The sequence below is a fragment of the Dermacentor albipictus genome, chromosome 3, assembly GCF_038994185.2.
Source record: "Dermacentor albipictus isolate Rhodes 1998 colony chromosome 3, USDA_Dalb.pri_finalv2, whole genome shotgun sequence".
NCBI classification, from domain to species: Eukaryota; Metazoa; Arthropoda; class Arachnida; order Ixodida; family Ixodidae; genus Dermacentor; species Dermacentor albipictus.
In genome coordinates, this window is record NC_091823.1 from 110,181,843 (window position 1) to 110,195,482 (window position 13,640).

The 13,640-nt window shown below is 46.5% G+C and overlaps 3 non-coding genes across 3 annotated transcripts; all 3 read right to left on the reverse strand.

Moving 5' to 3' along the window:
• Positions 1-2,146: 2,146 nt before the first annotated feature.
• Positions 2,147-2,228, reverse strand: TRNAL-UAG (transfer RNA leucine (anticodon UAG)). The gene has a single exon. It is a non-coding gene; the product is annotated as a tRNA-Leu (tRNA).
• Positions 2,229-7,702: 5,474 nt separating this feature from the next.
• Positions 7,703-7,784, reverse strand: TRNAL-AAG (transfer RNA leucine (anticodon AAG)). Its single transcript has one exon. It is a non-coding gene; the product is annotated as a tRNA-Leu (tRNA).
• A 5,411-nt stretch (positions 7,785-13,195) lies between these two features.
• Positions 13,196-13,277, reverse strand: TRNAL-UAG (transfer RNA leucine (anticodon UAG)). Its single transcript has one exon. It is a non-coding gene; the product is annotated as a tRNA-Leu (tRNA).
• Positions 13,278-13,640: the final 363 nt, after the last annotated feature.

Here is a 13,640-nt window from a genome sequence, read left to right on the forward strand (position 1 = left end):
CATTCGTGAACGGACGCCTCTGTGCTGTCTGTATTTCTGTCCGCTTATTTTAATGATAAATGAATGATCGTGCTTGTATGTTGCTTTTGCACCAACACGTTCTATTTCTTTTATTAAGCGAATTATAAAGTTTTTAACATATTGTAATTAGTTGCGCATTAAGAACCAAAATACCTAGTCTCGCCGCTTCTGCGTCGAAACCACGAGCAGCGTGAATAAGTGCTGGGCTTACTGACGCTTCTAAACGACTGTTTGCTAAGGCAATTGCCTAATTACAATACAGCTAGTTTCAACTGCGCAGGTCCTAACACTTTACGTTCGCCTCAATCCGTTGCTAAAGGCCGCACCAAAGACATTTAGTAGCGAAGTTTGTCTTGCATTAATCCTACCTAAATCTCATTCAGAAATGGCATCGCTTTGCAGAGAAATCTTAAGCGCACGGAGCAGCTCAAATTCCTTTTATTTGTCATTAAGTATTCTACGGTGCTGCCCTTTGCAATAACAATTTCATTCTTTTCATCTCCTTATAAGATACTGCCCACAGTCAGAGTTCTTCGCTGCCACAGTTAAACAGAAAGTGAACAGCTGTGCTCGGCGAACAATCTCGCGCTATGCGCAACGGGGAGTTGGCGCTTACTTACTGGTAAGCGGCGGTGCAAGAGCCCGTATGTTTGCATCTGGTGATAAGTGGGACCACTGGCGCTTTGTTGCGAGTGCGCGGAGTTCAATCTCAGGCAAATATTAAAAAGCGGAGACCACCAAAGTGCTGAGGCGAACGGCGATGATGTAGAAATGTGAACCGAGACCAGCTGGCCGAGTACAGCGGACGCATTTCGACGGGGGCGCAAGGCAAAACACCAGTTTATTTAAATTCAGGTGCATTTTAAAGACATTTAGTAGCGAAGTTTGTCTTGCATTACTCCTACCTAAATCTCATTCAGAAATGGCATCGCTTTGCAGACCTTTAGGTGCATTTAAAGACATTTAGTAGCGAAGTTTGTCTTGCATTAATCGTATACCTAAATCTCATTCAGACGTTTATTTACGTTTATTTAAATTCAGGTGCACTTTAAAGGATCCCAGGTGGTCAAAATTAATGCTCAGTCCCCCACTGCAGCATGCCTCATAATCGTATCGTGGTTTTGGCTCTTAAAGTCCCAGATTTTTTAATTTTTTAATTTTTTTTGTCTGAGACCGCCGCAAGGTTCATGTTATGAGCGGCTTCCGTTCGTCCCGGGCGCTCATATCATGGCAAAAGACGCGCTCAGGCAGTAATTTAAGCATATTCAATGTTAAAAACAGTTACGTGAAACTAAAGCGACGGTTGAGGAAGTTGAGAAAGCTAGAATACCGAGGCTGCCCCACACACAACCACAGCGGTAGCGGGGTTCGCATGCCCTCTCATGCACGGTTGCGCCTCTTGCGGCGGGCGCTGGCTCTATATGAAACTGAGGCGGCAGTTTCGTGACCAGAAAGAAATGGAAGGACTCTGCTACAAGTCATCAGTATTCCGACGTGTGCAACAACATTTCCAATCTTGGAGCCCAATGTGGTACATACGTCTGCACCTTCAGCACTTCGACAAAATGGGACACAGGTTCGCAAAAATATTCGCGAACTCGTCTAACATCGATATCTGCGTTGCGTACAGCAGTACAAGCTCGCATTATACTGCGCCGGCCCAGGAGCATAACCAGATCAAAAGGCACACCATCGTCGTTTTCGACCGTGAGATAACTGATTCCATGCGGACATAATGTCAACTCTTTTTTTTTTTTCAAAGTTCTCTTTAGGATGTCCCAGGAAAACACCCCATCCCAGCAATCTAAAAACAGATGCTCAATTGTCTCTGTTTTTTTTTTTTGCATAATAACGATGAGCACCCTACGGAACAAATAAAGCCCTCTATTCTAACCATGTTTAACGGGTAAGGATAAGAATACAGCAGTTAGTCAGCGTCAGAGCTTGTATCGTTTCCTATTAGTGGGTTGTACTGTGTATTTGCGCTGATTTTACAAATCAGCTCAAGAACTACAGCACAGTGCACCAGCTGGTTAGTACATAAATAATTGCGGAGCCGTATCAGTGTCGTGCGCGGCGCTACAATTTATAATAAAACACGGCTTGAATGATCTTAAAAAGATTCTGGCAGCGGTGGGATTCGAACCCACGCCCCCGAAGAGACTGGTGCCTAAAACCAGCGCCTTAGACCGCTCGGCCACGCTACCGACGTCGAAGGGGCGCAGAATATTGCGGTGTGCCATGGAGGACCCTCCGCGGAGAGAGGGGTAAACTTTGCAGAACCAGATATGCGCGGCGTTCGGTGTTGAGTAGATGCTCGTTGCGGGAAAATTAAGGCGCCCGAATGCCCCTCAATTTCATCCTCTCTTATCTATCCGTTTTCCCCGTTTCCTATTCTTGCAGTTGTGGCATAGACTTATCCGGAATGAAGAGGCGTGATGTTTGAACGTTCCTGTTGACGTTACCCTGGGTATGTCCATGTTGACAGCAAGAAAACTACGAAAAAAGAAAGTGGGCAGACTATGAAAACAAACCGTATTTTTTTTCTAAACCGTTGCATTCGACTAAAAATTAAGTACGATTCCTTCGCATCATTTCATGTGTCTATTAATGAGGAGTATCAGAGTCTGAAGGGATTCACTGTGGCCGCGCCCTTCCTTCTACAAGCCCTTCATAGTTCAACATTACGATACTATGATACCGAAATATTTTCATCAAGAAGAAAAGGAGCATCAGTGATGTGAGAGTTTTCTATTAGAATATTCGTGGATTACGTACAAAGGTGAAGAACTTTTTCTCCAACGTCATTTCAACTTCTTTCTCCATCACTGCCTTAACAGAGACCTCTGAAATACCACCTAATTCATACTTACCGTCCACTTATCAATTTTTCCGACGAGACCGCGATCCTTCGCAAAGAAGGTTCACATCTATAGTTAAACATTCATTCTGTCAAAAGCTTTCCATCTTCATAGAGCTAACACAAACACTCACGTTACCTACCCTCTCCTGCAGACGCAACAAATCGGATATTCTTTTTCTTTCCAAATTATTAATGGAATAATCTGCTGCTCGCACTTGCTTTCTAACGTGCGCTTTTACATTCCGCAGAAAGGCGCAATTCTCATACTGGCTTCAGAAGACGTTTCTAAAGCTGTTCCATTTGTGGCGCGTAAACGTAACCATCTCGTGAGGTTACACATTGCACAAGACAAAAGTGAACAAATAAATTCGCAGTTCCACCCGAAAGGCGAAGCACCGATTGCGATAGCAAGTTAGTAGAAAGCTGTATGAAGTAAGGATGGTAGTTTTATCGGCGGTATAAATATGTAAGAACTAAATTAAAAATGATAGAATATGTAAACGTGACTCAACCAGGACGTACAAAGAAACAGACACACACATACAGTGCTGTCTTTGTGTGTCTGCTTCTTTATACGTTTTCGTTTAATCACGCTCACACATTCTATCATGAATTCAAACCAACTAGCCCGCCAAGGTATTTTAACTAGATTAACCAGCACGGTGTCACGCGCGCACAGATATGAATGAATATATCATCTCGCTTGATGAGCGCGGAAACTCTCAAAATTATGGAATGTGGAATCACGACAGCAGCTAGCGAACTGACCTTCACGCGAACGAAATGTTTCGTTTATAGCGAACGAAACGTCGAAAGCACCTACCGGCATTACGCGCACTCGGAAACATCGCAGATCGCTTTGAATGTGAGGCCCGCGCGGGCGGGCACTTTGGCCACGTCGCAGATGGCGTTCCAGACACACGAGCGCCGGCAATGCATCCCTATGGCGTCCGTCAAAGGCGTCTATACTACGGCGTCCGCGATTTGCGGGGCTAATGCCGTAGTAGACGCCGCGGTTGTCTCCACTCAGTACGGAGCGGCAGGCGAGGAGGACATCGAGACAGTCTGGCAACAGCCGAAGAAGAACGCTCTCCACCCTCGCCGGACCACCCTTACTTGCGTACGACCAGAGAGGGAACTCATCCGGGCCGCCTTCTTCGCTATCGCACGCGAGGTTAAGCCGCCGTTTGTTGGCACCCCTCACACGCGTTCACTCATACGTAACGTCACGGCACCGCCGACTGTGACGGCAGAAATGTGCCTGGAGTGTCTTCATTGCTGACTCAAGAAAATTTAGAGGACGCTTAAGCTTCGCCTTTAAGAGTGGAACGCAATGGCATTCAAAGATCCCTGACATGCTTCTCACGCATCCCGACAAATCCAGCTTATGGAACCGTAATGTTTAGCGCGAAACGCTGGCGGCTAACGCTATGCACCAAGGCGAGCTATTTGGCAGAAACGCAGCCGGTTGCGTCGAGCCTCGTCGCGGCGGATGCAAGCGCCATCTTGAGGTGTTGCAAGGATCCTGAAGCGCAGCTTTGTGGCTCTTGAGATTTTGAGCGGTATGGATTGTCAGAATAAAGAAAGAAAGCTGCGATTGTTTTCAGTGCAAGACATTGTATCAACGTGTGTCCATGCTTTGAGGCCTTTGAAATATTGGGAGACATTTACGTAGTAATCCCAGAGCTTCTGCCGAGGTCGTGTGACATTGCATGACCGCTATTTACCACATAGCGGCGTGTGCGTTTACAGTGGATTGCCCTAGCCTGCAGATCCAACGTATACATGTTGAGCTTATTTGCAGTAGTCAATTACAACGCGTAGAATTGTCTTGACGCGCGAGGAAGAAAGGCGGCACGCCTCGACAGCGTCGAGGCTTTCATCTCCTGACTAGAGCGAGCCAACGCACTAATGCTTGAATGTGTTGCCACCGCGTGCTGCGGAACTATGTTTTATCTCGTTGTGTGAATTAATTTATGTCATATCGGTTCGTACAGTCACGTCGGGAAATTACTGTTATTGCGCTTGGGTGCGGCAGGTAATACAGTATACGCTGAAATGTATCATGGCTGAAGAGAGCACTGTAATAAGCCAGCATTAGAAGATATCATAAGAAGCCAACAAAGACACCAAAGACAACACAGCGGAAGTTGATTGTGCTTACTAATTAAATTAATGAAATGATAAATGAATTCCAATGAAAGTGGACGAAAAAACAACTTGCCGCTGCTACGAAACGATCCCACGTCTTCGCATTGCGCATGCGAATGCTCTACCAACTGAGGTACCGCGGTGCCGTTTCCCCATCCGCTTCCTTGGGTATTTATGTTTTTACTACCACAACTGACCTTGGGAATGTTAGCCAGCGCCACCACTCACAAACCTTGGCGGCGGATGTGGAACATCCTTTGTGCCGCAGACGTCACGAGCACGTCACGAGTATAGCTGGATGTTTCACAAGCCGAGCCGCGGCATATTACGTGGACGCCGCCTCCGCCCCCGAGAGCTGGGTGTCGGATTTGCCGGATCGGGACGCCACGACAGAAACGCAGCAGCAACAGGAATCTCAATAGGCGTGGGGCGATTACCTGACCACGTTCAGAGACCTCACCCAACACTATACAGACTCCAAAGACGCACATTCCCGCCAACGCACGATAAGCTAAACAGGAACGAGGCTGTAATGTTACGCTTACTGCAAACACACACCTATACCCTAGCCAGGCCGTCTTACACCATTGTTACCCAGAATTATACCTAACCGAAGCGTGTAAAGCTTGTAGTCAGAGAGAGACGCTGCTACACATGCTCTAAGAATGTGCCGGCAACAACGGTACTGAAACCGCCGCCGTTCGCGACGCGTCCATAACCGTGGCCGTTACCAGCGCAAAGGAAGCCTCGAACTCGCTCCTTCCCGACGCCGCCCCGGCTGCGATGGCCGCCGGGGACCTTCTCCGTCGGCGTCGCCGCCGCTGCGAGGCGGATCTCAAAAGTTCGGAGCTGGAAGACCAGCTCTGGGACGTCCGGCAAGCCGAAAATGCCACCCGAGTCCAACAACTTCGAGCGGCCGCATGAGGCCACCACAAAAAAAACTACCGGACCATTCCTTTCAGTAAAGTTTATTTTGTTCTTCAAGAAACCGATGTTTAATGCATTGAAACAGTAAGTAACTGGAACGCCACTGCATGTCGACGGACACTGAAAATGAATATCTCGTAAATGGCGCTGTCCAGAGAATTCGTTCCAAGTGAATACGTCGGTGCAAATTCAGCGGCTATAATTCGTAGATGGATATATGTAGCTTATTCTAATTATTTAAATAGTGAATTAGCCTAATTACGGGTTATTATTTGATTGAACATCTTGATTTCTCGTAGAAGGCCTCCTCATGGAGTAATTTGGATCAAGAGTTAGAATTCTGCTATCTGCCATAGGAAACCTATTTAAAATTTGGTAAAGCTATAAGAACACCCTGTATAATTTCATTCGAACACTACACCATGCGGGGCAACCCAGGCAAACAAAAGAAAAGCAGTTTAGACTGACAAACATTATTTTAAAGCATCTGTTTTTGCATTGTTCTGCTGCAGCAAAATTTGTCATTACCGTTCGCAGCGGTCAGTCGTGCTTGTCCGGTTCATCTCGCCTTACTTTGTCCCGTCTATCACGCTTCACCGTACTCAAATATGCACCACCATCTCTCCCAAAATTTTCTACTCTTCAGAATATGTTTCGAAAATTTATGTTTGTTGATTTTACGTCAATAGGCTTATTGTTAGCTCTATAGATAAAACTAAATTTTCCTTTTTTTCTCTCTTTTTCTTTTTTCTTCTAAAGTTTCGCTCCGGAACCCCTTCGTCCGCCGGTATACGTCAGCGTGACGTCACGCCTCTTTAAGTATGTCACCTTGTTCTGGTTGTTGTGGCGCAATATATGTTTCCGAAACATTGCTTGTATCGCAGAAGCATAATTTGCTTATACGGTGAAACCTGCTTTTCTTCCTTTTAGTGAACCGTTCAACGATTAGGCTTTCTGCTCACTGAATGTTGATCTATCACGCGGGAGCCGTTCCACTCGCATTCACGCACTAAGTTGCACAACACTGCATATTAGCCTAATGATTTGCTCTACTTCTAAGCAAGTAAAGAATATAAATTCCAACCGGCATACTTCGTTGACAAATGTGCGCAACAGGACAATAATGCGGTATTATCGGGACAATGAAAGGTGGTTATAGAGTACACTGACTAAATGAGAGGACGGGGCCGTGAAGATCGGTCTGAACTCGCTCTATGGCGCACGTGCCCAAATTGTAATGTCAAATAATATCATATCTGGTGTAGCGATAAGATTAGGAAAGTTGAAGCCTGCATAGGATGTGTGAGCGGTAATTGAAAGTAACACGGTAGAATACTTTGACCGACAGGTTCGCATAAAAGTAGGTGGTGTAGGGGGGGATGATGATTATAATGACGATGCTGTTCTTGCGAGCGCCTCGTTTCCCTTAGTATTATACTATATCTTTCCAAGTCACGAGTAGGGTGTATCATATGTTATAGTTTTGATTCACAAGAGGAGAGGAAACTGAATGCCATTTTAATTAACTTAAATAGGCGCCTCTCCAGACCGTATTCTCGCTGAGGATAACAGCATTTAGTTGTAATAATAAGTTAACGTGGAGTAATAAAGCAAAACGTCAATAAGTAAACAGTGAATGCCTGTAAGTCTTAGTGTCGTATAACGACCGTAAGCTAGATAAAGCAGGAAAGAAAGCTCCCCGAATGTTTATATGATTAAAAGCAAACTTTAAAAAGATATTGGCAGCGGTGGGATTCGAACCCACGCCCCCGAAGAGACTGGTGCCTTAAACCAGCGCCTTAGACCGCTCGGCCACGCTACCGACGAGTCTGCACAGTGGCGAGTTACATCGACCTTCGCCAAAGCGGGCTCGATACACGACCTACTTCCTTAGCAGCTGCACGCCCTGCCCGCCTCTTTAATGCGTCTAAAGGCAGCTAGGCCAATAAAACGCATAAACTAGCGTCGCCGTTAAGCCGAACACAACACGTGCTACTTTGTCAACGACCATTCACACAATGCACACCGAAATGGCAGCCACATTCGCCAAGAACAGCGGCATTGTCTCTTCCGGCAACAGGACGATTTTCGCTCTTTAAGTTATCCTGTGAACGGGAATTTCGCCGCTTTTCACTTCCCTCTCGTTTTGCTTTCGTGGTTCTTCCTGCTTTTATTTTTCTTTTCTGCTTCTTTTTCTCGATTCCGTCATTTTCCCTTAGCTCATTTTTGTCATTGTGCCTTTTTCTTTTATATTTTTTTCTTTGGTTTTCCCCTTCCCCCTTTTTGTCGTTAGTCATTTTTCTTCGTTTTTATTTTGTGCTGTTTGTTTCGGAAACAGCACAGAATGAGAAAATAAGAAAAATGTGATGACGATCACGAAGGTGATGGCAAAACTTGCGCTTGCTCCCGTCATCGCAATCAGTAATTTTTTATTGTAGTTAGCAGTACTAGATATAGTACTAGTTAGTGGGAGCAGTGACAGCAGTAGCAGTATTCCGTTCCATTTGATCCAGTGTAGACCGTAATCTTGAAACAGGGTAAATATTATCATCACATTTTCACAAGAATAGCAGCAGCTGCTGGGTTACTCTCGTCAATCCCCGTGGTGGCTTAGCGCCAACGGTGTTGCATTACTAAGACTCAGGGCGGGGTCTGAATTGCCACCCACGGGGGATACATTTCGATGGGGGCGAAATGCAAGAACGCCCATGCCCCGTGCATTGCGGACACGTTAAAAATCCCCAGGTGGTCAAAATTACTCCACAGCTCCCCATTACGGCGTGCCTCATAGTCAAATCGTGGTTTTGGCACGTAAAACCCCAGAATTCATTCATTCATTCACTTACACTGATGAATTGCTCGAAGGAACGACAGCGACAATGAGTAGCTATTGAATTTATTATTGAACGAAAATCCATACAAAAAAACCTGGCAGGGCGCGCCACCTTGTGGCACCTCGTCCAGGTGTCAACCCCCTGTCAAAGTGTCTCAGACGTTTCACACACTGAAAACGCGCTTGTTATCTCGCAGGCTCCGGCAGACCACTCGGGAGCGTCAGTTGGATATTTCCCGTAGTTGAGATGTGCCAGATAAGATACGTATGGCATGCCCTGTCTTGTGTGCATCGGAGAAGTCTGCGTGTCAGACAGGTGCTTCCACCTTAAGGTTGCCAGAACTTACAGAAAAAGAAAAAAAAACGCTTGAACTTGAGCCTGATGCTGTAACGCATTGTCGCGCGTGGGCGTTTCACTTTTCCACCGCTGTCCATTTTCACCGGAATATCACTCTTATCAAGCTTTCGCTGGGTGCAACACGCGCCTAGATTATCAGGAAATTTTTCGTACGTTGCCGCCCATTCAATGGTAAATGGGGCGTGTCGCGAATATATTGGCGCATTCTCGAATCTACGCGAGCATCGGTGATTATTCTGGATGCTACGATGAAGCACTTATAAAACGCGAACACACCCTCGCCACTATCATTGTGGTTTGAGCACATGGTTTGCGTGTTGCCTGCCTATCCGGGCTCACCGCCGCTACAACGTGACAGTAATTTCAGTGCTGAGAGACAAGTGATGTGCAGTGTACTAGACCAGTTGGACAATCGTACACTTTCAGAACTAAAAGCTTTAGGCCAATGCTCCGAAAGAACATCCGCGTTGAAGGCCTTACTCGCGCTGGTAAGGTTCTTGCGGTCTACGGGGCTTCACGACAGACTCTAAGAATGCCGTCCCTTACCGCTCTGTAGTGTACGCGCTTTGTTCGTGCTTGTCTCCCTTTCTATCTCCCCCTGCTACTATGTTTCTCTTTTTAACCCTCTTGACCCTTCCCCCTGCGCAGGGTAGCCAACCGGAACTACCTCTGGTTAACCTCCCTGCCTTTCTCTGCATTATTTTCTCTCTCTCTCTCTCTCTCTCTCTCTCTCGAAACAAGAAACAGAATGCAGTCGTCTGCCCGTGAATAAAGCACTGAGACACAAAGCGAACCCGTGCAGTTTTCACGGAAACAAAGCTTCGTCATTGAAGAAAAGCTAGTCCTCGTCGGCCGGACATCTTTCTTCAGCGAGGAAGCGTCCTTTCTTTTGAATTATGACATTATATTAAAGCATTACACCTGTATGCCCCAAGAGGCAAGAAAAGCCGACGTTTTGTCCACAACGGATGGTAGCAAAAATTAGTATGACGTCATCAGCGCCTTGTATGACGTCCGTAGTAATACAGAAAATAGTAAATGGTATGCCAACGTTAATAAGTAGTAAGTATGGATTATTTATGTAAGTTAAGGGGAATTAAAGTGAATTAAGTGGTATTAGGGTGAAATAAATTGAATTAAAGTTATTAGTCACATTAGGGTCACTTACGGTGTAGGAAAGTGAGTGAAAGGGGATTTGGGCGGAACAACGTGGAATAAGGTGTATTAAAGTGAATTAGGGTGGATTAAGGATGGTGCGAATCAGAGCAAGATAAATTTAAACGGATAATGGTTCGTACCAATTAGAGCAAGGTGGATTAAGGTAGAGTTGAGAAGGACACGTGAAAATGTATGTCATTACGTATCATAGACGTAACCAAGTATTTCGAGAAGTAGGGCCAAAGAACAAAATCTTCCTTACCTCAGTAAGGAAGCCTTCATTGTGGTGAGGCCACCTTATGTCACTCTAAAAGCTTCCTTACTGGGGGGCCCTCGGTGAAGGCTTCCTTGGTTCTTCCTCAGCGTAAGGTAGCTCCGAAGCTACCTTCATGCGTCCTTACGCCGCTCCTGGCCCTGAACGAGCGCTTCACCTCAACGCATAGCCACGGGACGTTTCCTTGCGCATGCGCGCTGTCGTACACCTGCGGAGAAGCGCGAGCACGGTACATCTTGCCAGGCATGTTCATTTCGGTCACACGTGCGGCATGAAAGCGTTCCTAGGCGTTGCTGGGCGTTGCACGACGCCGGCGTGCAAGCGTTGCTGGAGCACATCAAGTTTTGCACTGTAATGTGGTAATTTTTTTATGCGAAGCATATTAACGTAGGTTTCGGGCCTTCGCGCGACGCCCGGCGGTGGCCACCATTGACCCTGAAGTGGGGTCACGTGACATGTCGTCACGTGATGACGTCACACAGGCTGCAGATGGGGCCTCACATCGCGCCGTCGGTCGCCTCCCGGCGGTGGCCACCATTGACCTTCAAGTGACCTTCAAGTAGGTCACGTGACATGACGTCACGTGATGACGTCACACCGGCTGCAGATGGGGCCTCATATCGCGCCGTCGGTCGCCTCCCGGCGGTGGCCACCATTGACCCTGGCGTGACGTCACATATCACGTGATGCAGCAATGGTGGCGCCGCCGCCGCGTCGCGCGCGACGGCGCGAACCGAAGCGTGGAGGCCTCCGCCGGGCGACGTCCGACGGCGCGATATGAGGCCCCATCTGCAGCTGGTGTGACGTCATCACGTGACGTCACATCATGTGATGTGTGCCCGCAACCGCGCGAGCGTCTTTGCGCCGGGCGTGTATGCGGTCAAGATGCCTTCAAACGCTAAGGATACGCTAAGGTTAAGCCCAGTGGATGCTTCGCATCCACTGGGCTTCGCATCCAACGAAGAAGCTCCCTTTCTGATGAATCCCTACGGGTCTGCTTTGTATATAGTCCTTCTCTTTTCGAGTAAATGACAATTCTTAAGACATGTTTAAATAAAAACTTTTTCGAAACAAATTAAATAAGACTATTAAAAAGAATACGAAAAAATCAACTTTAATTAAAAAATTGTATACCGAATATTTTCTCACTTCTATGCAAATATAAATGCAAAGCTGTTGTGAAATCCATTTTATATGAAAGGCCGACTTATATTGTTTGGTACATGCATACACCGGGTGTTTCAGCGAACACTTTCAAAAAATTTGAAATGTTGCCTGTGGCAGACAGCACAATGGTAGTTGATGAGCTGGTCTGCTAGAAGAGGCGGACATGCAAAACAATAGTTCACATGCATAATCGACTGATTAACGAAAAATCACGCATTAACTTTTCAACTAATTATCTCATGTCCCATATTGCAATTTACAAATTCTAACCGCGGGGTACTCAAGGCAGATCCACTTGAAACGAATTCTCAGGATGACACCAGTTTCGAGATATTAATTCTCGAACATTGAGGAGAAATGCATTGAAGTTCCAGTTACTTTCTTAACAAAACGTCGTTTTAAGCATTCAAGCACAAAAATGCGTTTTCGGCGCCGGACAAGCTGGCTAATCTGTGGTCCCGAACTTGCGGTGATAGCAAGCGAGGACGCCAAGTCAGGCACGGAATCATCCACATCCCAAGTACCACCGGTGTGGTTTATGCTTTCCCTCAGCTCATGTGGAAAGACTCATATTGGGCAGGCAGGGCGATGTATGAATGAGGGAGTTAGGGAACACGAGGGAGCAAAATGGGAATAATAATGCAGGCAAAGGGGCACATCTTGTTGCCCATCTTCATTCTTGCCGCAATTGTAAACCGCGATTTGATGAGACGTCTATTCTTGGCAGAAGCATGAATGAACACGAGAGGTTGGCCTTGGAGGCCTTCCACATAAAGGAAAAAGCAGACGACTGTATCAGTGATTAGTACTTCTCCATGTAGTCAGCCGAATACAGTTATTTCTGCACACGTCTTCGGTAACTGGCTATGGTGTGACATGCGTCTTTCTATGGCTTGCATTGCGTGGACATGCATGGTTAAGTGGTTAAGGATATAGATGCGTTGTGAGAAGAAAAAATCAGTTGCCAGTCGGCGCCAGTATCGTCTCATCTTTATTGGTTGTCGTGTGTGTTTGCGCTGAATTCGTTTGCCTCGAAACAAAACCTATCGAATGAGCTACAGAGCGGTGAACCAGCTGTTTATTCCATAAATGATTCCAGAGCCGTATACCAGTGTCATGCACGGCGGTGCAATTCATAATAAAACACGATTTGAACGACTTCAAAAAGTTTCTGGCAGCGGTGGTATTCGAGTTACAACGAGGTGCGTTGTAAGAAGGAAAAATCAGTTGTTCGTCAGCCCCAGCATCGTCTCTTCTTTGTTGGGTGCCCTGAGTGTATGCGCCTGAATTTCTTCACCTTACACCAAAACCTAAAAATGAGGTCCAAAACTGTATGAACCCGCTGGTTGGTTATTCCATAAATAATTCTCGAGTTTTATCTGTGTCGCGCACTGCGTTACGGTTCTAAATACAACAGTCTTTCAACAATCTAAAAACAGTCGCTCGCAGCGGTGGGATTCGAACCCACGCCCCCGAAGAGACTGGTGTCTAAAACCAGCGCCTTATACCGCTCGGCCACGCTACCGACGTTTGAACCAGGCAGAATTTTGCGGTTTGTCTCGGACGACGCTTCGCGGAGAGAAGGGTAAACTGTGCTGAAGTAAATAGGCGTGGGGTTCGGTCCTGATTAGATGCTCATTGCAGGCAAATAAAGGCGCCCGAGTGCCCCAAAGTGTCATCATTTCTTATACATCCGTATTCCCCATTTCCTACTCTCGCAGTTGCAACATAGACTATCCCGGAATGAAAAGGCGGCATGTTTGAACGTTCCTCTTGACGTTACCCTGGGTATGTATATGTTGGGAGCAAAAGAAACAACGAAAAAAGCAAGTGGGCAGACGATGAGAACAAACGGCATTTTTTCTAAACCACTTTCTGCCCGGCCCAA